The 17,986-nt window shown below is 34.4% G+C and overlaps 1 long non-coding RNA gene and 1 pseudogene across 3 annotated transcripts in view; one reads left to right on the plus strand and one right to left on the minus strand.

Moving 5' to 3' along the window:
* Positions 1-17,986, minus strand: part of LOC109453591 (uncharacterized) — an 876,632-nt gene that overhangs the window by 734,909 nt on the left and 123,737 nt on the right. The gene's annotated exons all lie outside the window — the stretch shown is intronic.
* LOC141571795 (small ribosomal subunit protein uS5 pseudogene) lies at positions 924-7,023 on the plus strand (annotated as a pseudogene).

Below are 17,986 nucleotides of genomic sequence, written 5' to 3' on the forward strand. Positions count from 1 at the left end.
AAAGAAAAATCCAGTGTTCAGCTGAGTGTAGCTGTATGCCTTTTTGGAGAAGGAACAATAAAAAAAACAACCAAGAAAAATAATAACCTCTCATATCTATATGCTTGAATCATTCTGATTTGTATTTATATGTCTACACCCACAGAAGCATTTATGTTTGTGTCCTGGGTATGTATCTAAACAAATGCTTTGTACATATTAACATGAACAAAATCTTATTAAATCCTTTGATCCCCCTTTTCTCAATGATTTACCTGTAACCTGAATACATGTAAACAACTAGAGACATTCACAAAACAAAACACTTAAATAGCAACTATGCCCATAATCTGACCAAAACTAGTTGCATTCTTTTAACCAAAAAAAAAACATTTTGCCATTTTTTATTCTTCAGGATTGAACAATTATTCTTTCTCATTCCCATTTTTTCATAGCCACACAGTCAAGGAAAACATACGGAGCGAGGTAAGGAATGGATGGTGATTGTCTGTGGATTTCCAGCACAACTGAAATTCCCCAAATAATACTGCCAAGTCAATGAGCACAATACCAAGCTGGGCTCATATTCCTATTTAGCTTGTTGGTTCTGATCGAACAAATTAGCATCCTTCTCTGCATCACATTACAGTTTTCCCAGCCATAAAACAGAAATAATATCTGACATCTCCCTAACTTCTAAGGCAATTCTCACTTTAACAAAGAAAACATATTCTTTTAGCTTTTGCATTCTAGTCTTTTAGCCTATAAATTCTCAAAACCAAAACTTTACCTTAGAACCAATTAAAAACTTCCCAGCTCCTGCATATGTAAAAACCGATAAAAGTGTTGGCCCTGTAAAAATATTACAGGGTAGAAGGTACAGCACTTCAGATTATACATCCACACAGAGACTTCTCTTCACCTCTTTCTTTAAATCCCTTAGAATGGTGTATGAGGTAGGAGGAAGATGTTATAGGAAGGACATGTGTATTGGGAAATAGCCTAAGTCGTTGCTTGTAGATGCACTTCCCTTCTTCCTTCAAAGTGCAAGTTTGGAGCAGCAGGGTCACTACAATGGAGAAGGAAAACAGGCAGACAAGAGTGATGTTCTTCCCAGCCTACCCGTCTGAACACGCTTCCCGTTGGTAGACTCCCCAGATGACAGTGAGAATGAGCCCTTCCAGTCACAAGTGGGATGTGCAGGGAAAAGACGACTTATTCAAAAACAACTGTGACCTCATCCTCACATTTAATCTGACTGAGCAGCACTGTGGTGACCAGACCTGAATCACAGCATTGAGGGCTGCCCTCTCTCAGCAGAGAGGACCCAGGCTTATGTGCCCTGGATACATTCGGAAGAACACGCTTTGTGCATTTCTCTGCAGGGTGTCTGTTGGTTTTTGCAGGGTATTCACTGCTTAATATAGTGAGTAGAAACATAGACTCACATTTATATAGGATCACTACACGGAATGGGTGTTGGATACCTCTTAGGCCTCACCTCACTTCCTTTTAGCTAAACTTTTTACTCCAACTTTTGCTTTGGCTTCCTTCCATCTGCCCTCTGATGTGACCTGCCTGAGTCCCTCAGCTCAGGGCCACTGTGTGTCTCTATCAGGACTGGCTAGATAATTTGTGAGGACCAGTAGAAAATGAAGATATGAGGTCTCCAGTTTATGAATAATTATGACTTTCAAAACTGTGAGAGCATAGCATAAAACAAAGCATTAAGAGTTTCAAAGTGTGGGCCCCTGTGACTGCAAAGATCACTAACAGATCACACACCCATGAAGCCAGCTCTGTTATCTTGTTTTATGCAATTAAGCTTCTCTGCTGTGACCCCCATATGGGCATCTGTTCAACTAAACCTGGAAATGCACAAGTTACCACCTACAGAGCAACTCCTGACCAGTGGGGGATGGAAGCTAGTAGATGAATGCTCCCCTCTTTCTTCCTTTGGCTGTATAATTCTGAGGTTTGCTCTACAGGACCCCTCAGGATTCTTTAGCAGGATAGAGCCCTAAATATCCACAGTGAAACTCAGCTTCATAACACAATGCTAAATCACCATTCCATTTTTGCTTGTTCCTTCTTCTCAGCTGCTAACTCCTGCTACGTAGGATCACTTCCGAAAATAAACTACCTGAACAAGAGCCCTGGTCTCAGGATCTGCTTTGGGGGAAAACCTTGACTCAAATGAAATAGAATACAGATGAAATAGGTGAGGGTTCAGATGAGAATATAGGGTAGGAGGCTAGTTTAAAAGCTATAGCAATAAGAACAGAGGAGGTGAAGAAAAGATGATTTCAGAAATTAGAAGAAGGATCAAAGAGACTTGGCAACTGATTGGATATAGGTGGTGAGAAAGAGAATCCAAATATAACTAAAATGGAATGGAATGGAATGGAATGGAATGGAATGGAATGGAATGGAATGGAATGGAATGGAATGGAATGGAATGGAATGGAATGGACTGGAATAGAATGGAATGGAATGGAATGGAATGGAATGGAATGGAATGGAATGGAATGGAATGGAATGGAATGGAATGGAATAGAATAGAATAGAATAGAATAGATATAACATATAATATAATAGATATAATATAATATAAATATAATGGGTGGTGACACTATTGACCAAAATAGGGAATTCAGAAGAAGAAAAATTAGAGTATGTAAATAACAAATTTGTGATCTCTAAGTGAAAATGTATCAGCATCCAATTAAACTTGAGTCTAAAGTGAATAAACGAATCTAGGTAAAAGGTATAATGATGAATATAACTATAAATGCACAAATAAACACTCATGATTGAATACAAGAATAAAGTTGGAGGAAATTCCCCCCCCAAAAAAAAATTATAATGACATGAATTCTTTATTTTTACTACGTAAACTCCTTCTTGCAATCTATTATGCTTTAAAATACTTCCATTAGAAATATAAATAAAATGAGAAGAAAAACTGGATCAGTTAGTTACTATATTGAATAATTTTAATATGAAATGTTTCCAAAATCAATATTTAAAAATATCCAGGTTATTATATTCCTTTTGCCATTATGCTATTTCTTCAAATGATGTAAACTATTTGAGAATTTAAATAAATTTAAACTTTTATTAAGAAATTAAAACATTACCTACTACTAAACTCTGGGCATCTGCCAGAGTTGTAAACTTCCAAAGGTTTTCCACTGACCCTAGATATTTGGCCAAGAACGATAGGGCATATTTTTCTTTAAGTAACATTTACCGTAAAAGTCATGCCATCTTTCATTTCTATAAAAAATAGACAGCAAGTTGGTTTTAATGGGATAGCTCAAAGTCAGCTATATGTAGAATCATTAAATTTGGCTTCATTGATGTGTCTTGAGAGAAATTAAAATGTGTCTGGATATTTAGGAGTTAACCTTCCTCTGGAATTTATTATTCACGTATCCAATATCTTTAAAACTCTGTTTTTGGAATTGTATATACTTTCAGTGTTACCAGGGTTTTCTGAACGTAGAGCTGTCCCCATGAATCATAGAAATGTGACTGGCATAGAATATGAGGGAAGTTGCTCTTCTTGACAACCAATATTTGCAGCCTTTTAGAGGTGGTCAAAACCACAAGACACTTAAGCTGAAAAGATGAAAAACAGATACCCTAGCCAAAACTGGAACCAGAGTAGGCCTGAAGCGAAACATGTACCTGGGAAAGCCTGCCCCAAAGCCTGTGAAACATAAAAATACTCTGAAACTTTGAGAAAGCCAAAGGTTTAAAAATGAGAGGTAGGAAAACCTCTTTAAAAAGACACAAAAAGAGATGGAGTCATAAACTGAACATCAAATTTAAGATGTCAAAATGGCAAAAGTTAACTAAGTCACTAAGCAATGCTAGTGACTTAGACTGCAACTTAGATTAGCTATAGACTGCAACTGTTTTTGTGTGCATACACTCATGTATAATAAATAATTAATATAGAGAATAAATTGTTTTTAAAACTCTTCTAAATCTTGAAAAAAATCAAGACAACTATCCCAATACAAAAATGGAAGAAGAACATGAAGACACCACCACAACAGGAATTATAAATAGGGCAAAAAATTATAATAAATATTTTTTAAAGATACTCACCCTCATTAGTAACCAGAGAAATATAAATTAAAACAACAGTGAGATAGAATTCTTCAGTTACAAGGTTGGCAGAAAAAAAATTTATGTTCTAAATCAATTAAACATTGGGCAATCTAAAAAAGTGGTCATTTGGGGGGTACTACTCGTAGGCAAATGAATGGGTACAGCCAGTTTGAAGAAAAATTTGGCAATCTCTATTCAAACTTAAACTGTACTTTTCCTATTTCCCCCAAAATCCCACTTTTAAGTGTCAATCATAGAGAAAAATCAACATGCAAACAAGAAGGCTCATATAAGGATGTTCACTGAAGCTTCTCTATAATAGCAAAATTTTGATATGTATAATACATAAATCCATTTCCATATAACATAGAGCCGACTTACACACATATATATATTTATATATATATATATATATACATATATATATATATATATATATATATGTATATATATATAATGGATTTCAATAAGGAATGACTAAATATATAATTATTTAAAGGGCAGAGGCTAGTATTGGGAGTGTTTTTAGATAAAGCACCTTTAACCTTATTTTTACTATTTTAGTGTTTCACAAGGAGAATTTATTCATGTATTACATGACTAATTAAAATGATTTTAAAAGCAAACAAGGAATCTCCAGAGGATTAAGCTGAATGAGAAAATCCAATCCCAAAGGTCACATACTGTATAATTCCATTTATATTGTATAACATTTCTGAAATGACAAAATTTTACAAATGGAGAACCGATTAATGGCTGCAAGAAGTTAGAGACGGAAGAGAGGTTGGTGTCATTATAAAAGGGCAACACAAGGTTCTTGTGGTGATGGAACTGTCCTGTTTGGCATCTTTTCTATGGTGGTAGATGCAAACCCTACCCGGATGCTAAAACTGTATAGAACTAAATACACACGTGTGCATACACACACCTACAAATAAAACTGGAGAAATAAGATCAGTAGACTGTAGCAATGTCAATATCCTGGTTGTGATATTATACTACAGTGTGGCAAAATGCTAACATTGGGGTAAACTGGGTAAAGTGCTGAGAGATTGCATATACAAGTGGATAACGGCAAGACCATATAAGACAATATAACTGTGACCCATAAACTCTGGACCTATCATCACAGGAAGCCAAACCTCTGCAGCAATTAGCCCAGATTCTGCCAGTAACTGCCAGTTTTCCTGTTTTTTGCTACTTCCAACTCAGGATCAACTAGACAAAGTCAAATATGTCCTCCAAACCAATTACTCAAGATGCCCCACTTCTATTGTTAGCCCACCTCCAGTTTCCTCATGCCAACAACCTCCAATCAGAACACACCTGAGGTCTCCCCTTTTATCCTATTGTAAAGCTGCCCTACTTGCCTGCCTGCCTTTGACTCTCTGCTGAATGTAAATGATGGTGGCTGACTCTCTTGCATAGCAAGGTTGGAATAAATAGCCTCTGTTTTTTCTCATTTGAGTGGTCTTCATTTATTTCCGCAGTGTAGCTGGATCTCTACATATTGTTTCTTACAGCTGCATGTGATTCTACAATTACAACAATAAAATTTTCAATTAAAAATATGCCCAATTTTCAAAAAAAGTGTTCTTCTAAACATTAATCATTTATCTCCTTCCTTTCCCCATAGTTTGTTTCCTTTCCCTCTACTGTAGAAGATTACCACAGAGGTGTAGCTTAGAAGAGAGGAAGGAAAAAAAGAATGACAGAAAAAATAAGGAAATAAACATAAAGAATAGGCATTTTAAAATATCTTTGAAATTGCCAAAGCACTAGACTATCTTCAATTGCATGTAAATATACCACTATATCCTAATTGTTCGATCTACTTGATTGGGTTGGGGGGAGGAATGTCCTAAAGCCCAAGGTCAAAGACAATTTTTTCCCAAATATTTAATTTACCATTTAGAACGTTGAAACTTGTGCTCACTACTCAAAAGAAAGATTTCACAACAGCCCCTGAAAATGGATTCCTTGAGACACCAAAAAAAAAGCTTTCTAAAGAACATACACTAGTGTACACAGGCTCAAATCTAGCTACTATTAGCATTGCCTCAAATCTCCAAGGCAATAACAGCAACCAGTCCATTGTGAATTATACACAGTACACAAAGTTAAATGCAGAAGCCAACAAATAATCGGTACAAATTCCAAGCAGGGGCCACAATGTGCATATTACCAAATATTGCATGGGATGTTTCTTTATGAAATAAGAGTGTAGTCTGAGATAAGCAGTAGTGGCAAAACCTGAGAGCTTATTAGAAATGCAGAACCTCAGGCCCACCACAAACCTACTGATCCAGAATCCTTATCTGAATAAAACTCCTAGGTGACTCATCCATACATTCCGCAGACATGCGCTAGCCAGAGGACCTGGTTCAAGGCATTTGTCGCCCATTGGCCTACAATGGACACGTGGGTTTGGGTGTTAAGTGCTCCGCGGAGGTAGCCACTGCCATCCGCGGGGCTGTCATCCTGGCCAAGCTCTCCATCATTCCTGTGAGAAGGCGAGGCAACTGGAGGTACAAGATGGGCAAGCCCCACACCATCCCGGGCAAGGTGACCGGCCACTGTGGCTGTGCGCCTCATTCCCACCCCCAGAGGCAATGGCATCGTCTCCGCCCCTGTGCCCAAGAAGCTGCTGCTGATGGCTGGTATAGATGACTGCTATACCTCAGCCAAGGGCTGCACTGCCACCCTGGGCAATTCGCCAAGGCCACCTTTGACGCCATCTCTAAGACCTACAGCTCTCTCACCCTTGACCTCTGGAAAGAGACTGTGTTCATCAAGTCTCCCTATCAGGAATTCACTGGCCATCTTGTAAAGACACACAGCAGAGTTTCTGTGCAGAGGACACAGGCTCCTTCTGTGCCCACCACAAAATTTTATACAAGAAAAATAAAGCCTGTTTGTTAAAAAAGAAAAAAAGGAAGGATTATTGTGCACCTAAGAATTATTGTGCATATTCCAAAACCGATATGTATGGATCATTACACAATTTGCTTAGATAGTGCAAGAAAACAATTGAAGGTTTAATTTCACATCATTTTCCTTGAAAAGCTAAAATCCTAAAAAAATAAAATAAAATAAAAAATAATTCTTTAAAATAGATAAAAATTATTTTAGGAAGTTTCAATTTCAAATGCTACGTTATACAAACATGTAGCAATTAGAGATGATGTTGTTTAGCAAATGCAATAATGTGTCAGCTCAGAGGCCAAGAGACAGCATTACAAATTGTAAATCCTCAAAAGAGAAAATGCATTTCAGATCAATCTTCTCAGCCAGCTGTCACTTTGAGAAGCAGTACCATTTGTAGAAACTTTAGCTTCAACATCCAGGGTGAATTTGAACCATTTTATACATAATAAAATCGTCTCCATGATTTACAGATAAGTGTAAATTATCCACCAGTATAAATTTCATAACTTTTGGTAAATTTCATAATATTTTTAAGCTTCAATTTCTTCATCTGTAAAAAGTGGAACTCTAATGCACATTTAGAAGAATTTGAAATTAAACAAAAGAGAAGAAAGAATTGTTAGCACAATGCTAAGCACATGATCAATAAACACTGGCTTCCTTCCCATCATATTTAGTCTTATTTACAGTCAAATACACCTGTCACTAATAAACTTTTAATCAGCAGGAAAGCACATCTAACCCAAGGATAGTTAACTATTTGTAGTTAACAAGTATATTTTTAATTAAAGCAGTTTGATGGATAAAAATGAGTCACAACTGCATGAGTTGTTGTCAAGACTGTTTTGTCTCTCAACACATTACTGTTATTATTAATTATAATAATAATTCCCAACATTTAAATAATGCTTACTATGCAGCAGACGTTTTCTAAGAATCTGCCAAATTACTCACCTAATCCTTACAACAATTCTATGAAGTAAGTATTCTTTTAATCACCCTCATCTTATATATGAGGCTATTGGGACACACAAAGTCTAAGCAACTTTCCAAAGAATTTTGTTTTTAACTCAAATTTGAGATACACATCTAAAAATGCAAAACTATCTATAATCAGTCAAAGACATACTTTAGTTAACATAGTAAGTCACTGACCTGCTCTTACTCCATTTTTAAACTAAATCAACTCTGATATACATTACATTGTCACAAAGCACAGAGGATTCAAATTTACTTCAAAAATGTACTATCAATTAAGTCAATTAAGCATCTTTCTTTATGGTGGTGGTTAACAGAAAAATAAGTAAGCAGATAAAATAAAATGATTATCTATGCACAAATTACAATAGCAGATAGGAGAGAAAAAATCTGCACTAATTGGAAAGAAAAACTCTTCTATTCCTGGAATATTGAAAACTAGAAGACAAAAAAAATTTGTTTAAGATCTTATCTGCCCAAATTAAAAGCAGGATTTTCCCCCCAAACAATCTCTTACAAAAAGAAAGTTGCCCTATATTTTGAGAGCTTTCAAAATCTTTGATATTAAAGGACAGTTTTAATATTTATTTTAAGTAACCAAATGTAGTTTGGGGAAGATGCATTAGTTTATAATCTATGCTAATTTGGGATGCTTAAATACGTCTACTCAGGGGACTGATTAAACAAACGATCAGAAGAGATAAAAAATTAAAGATTCAGTAATTATACCTGGGGTAGGATCTCAAACTTTGAACAAACTTATGGCCATGGAAACTAGCTTTTTAAAGATCATGCCACAGTGCTAACTTCGGCAGCACTAAAGATCATGTAACAAAAACAAATGCAGAACTCACATATACAAAATGGTGCTTTAACAAATATATAGTAAAAAGGATGAATAGAAATAAAAACTTGTATAATGTTGTGTAAATAATAACTTATACCTTGAAATTAAATTTGAGACAGTATTACATGCTGATTGCAAAATTGCTGTACCTTAAACTACTTTGAAGTTAAGATGAAATACTTTGGAAGTCTATTAGATGGAAAGTGATATTAGGTAACTCAAAAAATAGGTTGAAGTATTGATAAACACACTGGTGTGTTAAATAACTGAGATAAATTTGAGTATAATAATTCCATGACATGTAAAAATGAAAAAAGCAACGTTTATCAATTAGTACTTCAATAGGAAAACAAAAACAAATTATTTAATTGAAATGTTATAAGTGGATATTACATTTCATTTACATTCCTGTCTGTTTAAAATTTTAAGTCAGCCAAAAACTTCAGGGGGAATCTTTTCATTAGGCAAATGAGAATTGCTGTGCATCTTCCATTAAGGGCTAACATATTTAAACAAGTGAAGTAAATGAGGAAGGAAACCTAGTTTCAAAGTGCCTAAGTTTACTACAAACCACAGCAGGACATTACGGAATATTATCCCTTGAGATCTTTAAAGTGAACACAGGGAATTACATGCATAAATAGTTTCCTTGTGGAAGGAAGGGGTTGAATCTGAAGATCCCAACCAATTCTACAACATCTTATTCCCTACATGACCAATAGAGCGCTGACAACACTGAAACTGCACTTTTGTAAATGAAAATGGATCAAATGAAAATGGATCGCTAATGATTTATATTTATGAAGTTACTTTCATCTATTTTTTTAAGATTTTTAAATGAAACGTTATCAGGAAAGAGCACACTATCTAATTATCTTTCCAAAATTCAACCAAGACTCAGAGAAAATTCATTTCATTCATTTACTATACAAATAATGATTGAAGTTTGACTAAGTGGCAGACGCTGTTCTAGATGCAAGGGATATAGCAATGAATGAGAATGGCCGGATATCTGCCTTGGCAGAGCTTATGTTTAAGACAGAGAAGATAGAAAATAAATGCTAAATATACAAATCAACAAATGAGAATTTCAAATAGTAAACAGTGCTGGGAAAAAATAAAACAGAGTGAAAGGGTAGAGAATCACTGAGGCAGTAATAAAGGTGAGTGGATTGAAAAGAATTCTATGAGACAATTACATTTGAGTTAAGATATAATTAATGAGAAACAGACAGCAACAGAACGAACTTAAGTGAAAAGACCCTAAGACTAGAGTGTTCAAGGTACATAAAAAGGCGCGTGCAGTTAGAACATCATATGCCAGTAAGAGAGTGGTGTACGGTGAGGTCAGATGTAGACAGAGTCCCTACACACTGTGCTACGTAAACCATAGTAAGAAATTTGGAAATCTAATGTGAAGTCATTATTAGGATGGAAGCAAAGAGTTAATATGCTCTTATTTGTTTTTGTTTTTTTAATTTAAATGGCTTCTCTGATTAACTGTAACATATTTAATTAAGAAACAATACCAGTCCTTCAAAAATTCAAAAAGAGCAATCCTTCAAAAAATACAAAAATTCAGAAAGAGCAAACTTCCCAATGTGTTCTATTATTCTGATACCAAAAACAGACAAATACATCACAAGAAAATACAGCCATTATCCTTGATGAACATAGAAGCAAAACTCCTTAACAAATTTTAGCAGAGTGTACCCAAAAACATAAAAATGACTCTGCACCATGATCAAGTGGGATTTATCCCAGGAATACAAAGTTGGTTTAACATATGAAAATCACTTAACAGAATATATAGTAGTAGAATAAAGCATATAAGCCATACAATCAATTGATGCAGACAATTATTTGGCAAATTCCAATAACCATTCGTAATAAAACTTGCAACAAACGAGAAACAAAACGAAATTATCTGAAACTGATACAGGGCATTTACAAAAACACCTACAAATAACATCATACCTAATGATGCAACAGTTAATGCTTCCTCCCTAAAGTTGGGGAGAAGGCACAAATATATAAACTCGTTACAGTTATTTAACATTTTATTGAGGTTCCATCCAGTGCAATGAAACAGAGAGAGGGAGAGAGAGAGAGAGAGAGAGAGAGAGAGAGAGAGAGAGAGAGAGAGAGAGAGAGAGAGAAAGAAAGGGAGAGAGAAATACAAGGCATCTAAATTGAAAAAAATAAAGAAAAATGCCTTTATTAACAGATAATATAATCCTGCTTGTAAAAAATCCTAAGGATTCAAAAAACAAAACAAAACAGAAACCTAGTAAATAACTTTGGCACAGTCACGAGATATAAGATGAATATTCTAAACATAAATTCTATTATAGTATTAAAAAATGACTGTCCATCTCCCCACACACACAAAAAAATTAATTTTATTTATATATACTAGCGAATAACAATTCAAAAATGAAATTCAGGAAACAATTTCATTCTCAATAGCATCAAAATGAGTCAAGTGCTTACAAATATATTTAGTGAAAAAGTGCAAGGCTTGTATATTGAAAACTATAAATCATGTAGAAAATCCAAAAAGAATAAACAAAGAAACTCCTGGGTAGCTAATAAGCGATGACAGCAAGGTTGTACAATATAAGATTAATATACAAAAGTCAGGTGCTTTCCTATATACAAGCAATAAACAAATGGAATTGGAAATTAAAAACAGTACTATTTACATTACACCTTAAAATGAAAAACTTAGAAATAAATCTAATAAAATATGTACAAGATCTGCATGATGAAAACTATGAAAATCTAATGAAAGAAATCAAAGAATATCAAAACATAGGGATAGTCCATACTCATGGATAAGAAGACAATATTGTCAAGTTCTTCCCAACTTGATGCATAGATTCAAAGCAATCCCAATCCCAAAATGGCAGCAAGTTATTTTGTGCATATCCAAAAACTGATCCTAAAGTTTATGTGGAGAGGCAAAAGACCCAGAATAGCTAACACAACAGTGAAGGAGAAGAACAAAGTTGGAGGACTGATAAAAGCTGACCTCAAGACTTACTATAATGCTATAGTAATCAAGACCATGTGGCATTGGTGAAAAAATAGACAACTAGGACAATGGAACAGAATAGAGAGCCCAGAAACAGACACACGTAAATATAGCCAACTGATCTTTAATGAAGGCGCAGAGACAATACAATGGTGCAAAAATAGCCTTTTCAATAAATGTTAATGGAATATTTGGATACTCAAATGCAAAAGAAGAAAAAATCTAGACTTGACATCCTTCAAAAACATAAAAATAAACCAAAACAGATCATAGACTAAATGTATAAGAAAACTATAAGATTCCTAAACGGTAACATAGGAGACAATCTAGAGGACGTGGGGCTTGGAAATGACTTTTTAGATACAATATTAAATGCACAATCCATGAAAGAAAGAATTGATAAGTTTGTCTTTATTAAAATTAACAGTTTCTTCTCTTTGAAAGACATTGTCAGGAGAATGAAAAGACAAGCCACATATTGCAAGAAAATATTTGCAAAAGACATATTTGATAAAACACTGTTATCCAAATATACAAAGTGTTAGTAAGGATGTGAAGAAACTGAAACTGTCTTAGACAGTTAAACACAAAATTACCATACTACCCAGCAATTCCACTCTTAGAAGTCTAACCAAGAAAATAAAAACATATGTTCACACAAGTGCTTCTAGGCAAATATTCACAGCAACATTATTCATACTAGCCAAAAACGAGAAACAATCAAAATGTCCATCAACTAGGGAGTAGATTAAGTAAAATGTGGTATATCCATACAACTCAGTATTATTAAGCAATAAAACGAAATAAACTATAGAGGAATCCACACAACCACCTGGGTGAACCTCATCAACATTATGCAAAGTAAAAGAAGCCAGACACGAAAGTCTATATACTGTATGATCCACTATGAAATTCCAAAAAAGGGCAAATGTATAGAGACAGAAAGCAGAGGGACTAAGATTTGACTACAAATGAACATTAAAGAAATTTGGGAGATGATGGAAATATTCTCAAACTGGTTTATTGTGATCATTGCACAACTCAATAAATTTATGAAAAATCATTGAATTATATGCTTATAAAGAATGAATTTTATGGTATGTAAATTATATCTTGCTAAAGCTGCTTTAAAAAGTCAATGCCATGATAGAATCTAAAAGTTTCAGTCTTTGTATTTCAATGGACCTGAATTTAATACACTCTTTTATCTGTAAAATGTTTCCCAATATACTTATTAATTTTTTAAATAACACTGTTCTCTAATGTACAATTATAGATAATTTTCCATTCATACACACACAACTTTTTAAAAGGATAAACTCAAAAAACCTTTTGAGAAGTTCCAACACTACCTTCACAAATCAAAATAAATTGTCTTGGCACAACCTGCTTTGGAAGACCTTTTCTACAACATGTTAATCCACTCCATGTAATGTACCTGGAATGACGCCAGAATGTGCTTACAGATTTTTTACATGGAAACCTCCTTAGAAATACCTGAAGAAGTATTTTACTCCCTAGGAGAGATGTGATTATAACTCAGAAATTTTCTATTTTGGAGGTGCGGGTGCTTTGAAAAATTGGATCCAAAATTTATTTAATAATTACAGGTAACTTTAATGTCATTGGTTTGACAATTTTTATTCTAAATTCTATCCTAAAATGTGACTTTGTTGTACATACAAAAAGTCATCTTGTTCTGCTCTTAACTCTAAATTCCATTCTAAATATCATACTCTACCCTCTGGTCCATAGATCTTTTAATGACCTTTAGACAAAAGGTCAATAAAGTTAGCAATAAAATACTAACTTATAATTGCCACAAACATATAATAGGACACAAATTAAAAGTAAAATATGTTGGTCAAACCATCTAGTCTGTTCTCAATCATTGTAGGAATTTTTCCTTCAATATACTAAATATTTAAATATGATTTTTTAGAATAAGTCCATATTCAAAGATATCCTACATCTTTAGATTTTCTATAAGTTCCTTTTATTTTCCTATAACTAGTATAAAAATCACTCATTCTCTTGAAAAAAAATCCCAATAGCGATTGAACGCTAGGAATTGTAACTAACCCTGGTAATCTTTCAAATCCTAAATCAAGATCTTTTTCCCCTCAGGTTGATGAATATTTGCTCCTTCACACTTGTACAATGATCCTTTTTTCATTCTGTCATCTAGAGGCTATAAATCTTAAAACGGATCATCTTCCCATGGATAACTCTTGAGTGTTCATTTTATTAAAGTTCAAAGTCAAACACAGCTAGAATAATCAAGTGTAAAAAAATTCTCTCCAACTAAATATTCTATCTGTATAATACCAAATGACAAACTAACGATTATTAATAAAAACTGTGGGTTATATAAAAACAATTTCCTCCAATTTCAGTATAAATAGTAACTTTAAGAAAGTTTTGTCGCGTCAAATACTTGGTAGAAACTCATGATAAATTCTAAGATACAAAACCTCACTATAACTAAAGTGACATCAGAAAGATGGAGGAATAGAAAGCACCAGCCTTCACTCTCCCATAGAAACACTGAATTAACAACAGTATATGGACCAAAATACTTTTTATGAGAACTTTAGAAACCAATTAAGACATTGCAGTACCCCCAGGCAAGTGCAAAGCTGAGCTTAGCCACATTGAAAGGTAAGAAGAGCCATTTTACTTTATGTGTGATGGTCCCTTTCCCAAGCCAGCATAGCACAGCTTGGCTCATAACTTCTCTTTTGAGGGAAAGAGAAGAGTGGAACCTGCATTCAATGATCTGGGTTTTCAGAGGACTGTGGGAGGGAATGGTTTCTGTTTGCTTAGATGCCAAATTGCTGCTGAAAGTGAAGGAGTGGAGGGGAGAGGCTTGCTGCTGCACAAAAGGGCCTGCAATACTGAAGCATATGCCACCACAGGCCAACACAAATGGGAAAAAAATACCCAACGTGTGGCTTCTCCCTTGGTACAGAAAAATTAGAGTGCGCATCAGGATTGCAGTTTTTTAGAGAGCTGCCCAGGGGATTGTTATCTGTTTCACCTGATTTGGGGATCTGACAGGGAATCAGCATACTTTGGAAGCTTGGAGCTGCTAAGACAAAGGACAGTGGGGGCAGCTTGTTGCTATAGCACCAGGAAACCTGCAGTAGCACAGATAGACACCAGAGGGAGCAAGAGATTATGAGCTACGGAAAAAAAAATTGGAAGGCCTCTCTAATTGGGAAATTACATACACAAGCCCAGAGAATCATAGCGTCCCACCACCATCACCACCCCCAACCAAAAAGAAAAAAAAAAAAAAAGGTTTCTGAGTCCTCAAGAATCCTCAAGAATCCTCAAGAATCTCTAGCTGGGATAACTGGAAAAGCTCTTCCTCCGTACAAAGCCAGTCCATACAGACTGGGGAAGGTGGCTATTGGTACAGATGTATAAACTTCAGCCACCACCCTCCAAAAAAAAAAAAAAAAAAGAAAGAAAGAACGAAATTGCAACTCACAAAGAAACAGGGAAATATGGCTGAATCAAAGGAACAAAATAAATTTCCATAAACGAACCCCAAATAAATGGAGATCTATGAATTACTTGATAAAGAATTCAAAATAATTGTCTTAAGAAATCTCAATGATCTATAAGAGAATACAGACAACTAAACAAAATCAGAAAAATGATATATGAAAATTAGAATGTCAACAAAGAGAAACTATTAAAATAAACCAAACAAAAATCCTAGTGCTAAAGAATACAATAACAGGATTGAAAAATTCACTAGATTTCAACAGAAGACTTGATCAAGAAGAAGAAAGATTTAGTTACCTCAAAGACAGGCCATTTGAAATTATTTGCACAGAGGAGCAAAAATAAAATAAAAAAATGAAGAAAGTGCAAGGGATTTATGGAACACCACAAAATAGATCAACATATGTATTATGAGAACTCTGGAAGGAGAAGCTAGAGACAAAGGAACAGAGAGCTTATTTAAAGAAACAATGTCCAAAAACTTCCCAAAATTGAGGACAGAGATGGACATCTAAATTCAAGAAGCTTGAATAACTATAACCAAGATGAACCCAGAGATACCCACACCAACACACATAATCAAACTGTCAAAAGTCAAAGATAATGAGAATCTTGAAAACAGCAAGAGAAAAGTAACTTGTCATGTAAAAGGGAGCTCCCATAATGTTACTAGTAGATTCCTCAGCAGAAACCTTACAGGTCAGAAGGTTTGGATGATATATTCAAAGAGCTGGAAGAAGTTAACTGCCCACCAAGAATACTATACCCTAAAAAATTATCATTCAAAAATGGAGAAATAAAGGCTTTCCCTTATAAACAAAAGCTAAGGAAGTTCATCACCACTAGATCTGCCTTACAAGAAATGCTAATGTGAGTCCTGCAAGTTACAACAAATGGTCACTAGACAGCAACGTAAAACCTCAAGAAAATATGAAGCTCACTAATAAAGGTAAACATATAAACAAATATAGAGCACTGTAATACTGTAATATATTAAAGTATAAAGCAATTTTAATCCAGGTATAGAATATAAAATACAATAGCATAAAATATAAGTATAATTAAAAGAAGAAAGAGCTCCAATCAGCAACCTAACTTTACATCTCAAGGAAAAACAAAAAGGAAAACAAACTAAACTGAAAGTTAGCAGAAGAAAGGAAATAATAAAGATTAGAAGACAAATAAATGAAACAGAGAATAGAAAAACAATAGAAAAAACTCAACAAAACTAAGAGTCGGTGTTTTGAAAAGATTAACTAAATTGGCAAGCCCTTAGCTAGGTTAAGTATGTGAGAGAGAAAGAGAGAGAGAGAGAGAGAGAGAGAGAGAGAGAGAGAGAGAGAGAGAGAGAAGACTCAAAGAAAATCATAAATGAAAAATGAGAAACTAAAACTGATTTCACAGAAATAGAAGGGATGACAAGAGACTATTGTGAACAATTATATTACATCAAATTGGATAATCTAGAAGAAATTGATAAATTCCTAGAAATATACAACCTGCAAAGACTGAATGATGAAGAAATAAAAAATCTGAACTGACCTATAAGCGATGGAATCAGCAATCAGAAACCTCCCAACAAAGAAAAGTTCAGGGCCAAATGATTTCACTGTAGAAGTCTACCAAACATTTAAAGAATTAATGTCAATCTTCAATTTCTTCCAAAACATTGAAGAGTAAAACACACTCCCAAAACTCATTGTATGATGCCAGCATTACTCTGATACCAAAGCCAGACAAAGGTATTACAAAAAAAAGAAAAAGAAAACATCAGATTAATATCCCGATGAATGTTAATACAAAAATCCTTAATAAAATACTACTAAACTGAATCAACAGCACATCAAAAAGATCATACATCATGACCAAGTAGGATCTTTTCAAAAATGTTTTAACATATAAAAATCAATAAATGTAATAAAACACACAAACAGATCAAAGGACAAAAATCACATAATCGCTTCAATGGATGCAGAAAAACATTTGACAAAATTCAATATCATTTCATGATTACAAAACAAAACAAAGAATTCAACAAACTAAGAATAGAAGAAAACTATCTCAACATAATAAAGTTCATATATGAAAAGCCCATAGCTAACATCATATTCAACAGTGAAAAATGAAGGCTTTCCCGCTAAGATCAGAAACAAGGTAAGCAAGCCCACTCTTGACACTTCTATTTAACATAGTATTAGAAGTCCTAGCCAGAGCCTTTAAGCAAGAATATAAATTAAATGGCATCCAAATTGGAAAGGAAAAAGTAATCTTATCTCTCTTCACAGATATGATCTTATATTTAGAAAACCCTAAAGATTAAAAAATTAATAAATAAAACAACTTCCTGTTAGAACTAATAAATTCAGCAAAGTTTCAGAATACAAAATGAACACACAAATATTTGGGCGGCCAGATGGCTCAGTTGGTTAGAGCGCGAGCTCTCAACAACAAGGTTGCCAATTCCCGCATGGGATGGTGGGTTGCGTCCCCTGCAACTAAAGATTGAAAATGGTGACTGGACTTGGAGCTGAGCTGCGCCCTCCACAACTAGATTGAAGGACAACGACTTGGAGCTGATG

This window comes from Rhinolophus sinicus, chromosome 2 (assembly GCF_057876585.1).
Source record: "Rhinolophus sinicus isolate RSI-liver-muscle chromosome 2, RSI-T2T, whole genome shotgun sequence".
In the NCBI taxonomy this organism is placed as follows: domain Eukaryota; kingdom Metazoa; phylum Chordata; class Mammalia; order Chiroptera; family Rhinolophidae; genus Rhinolophus; species Rhinolophus sinicus.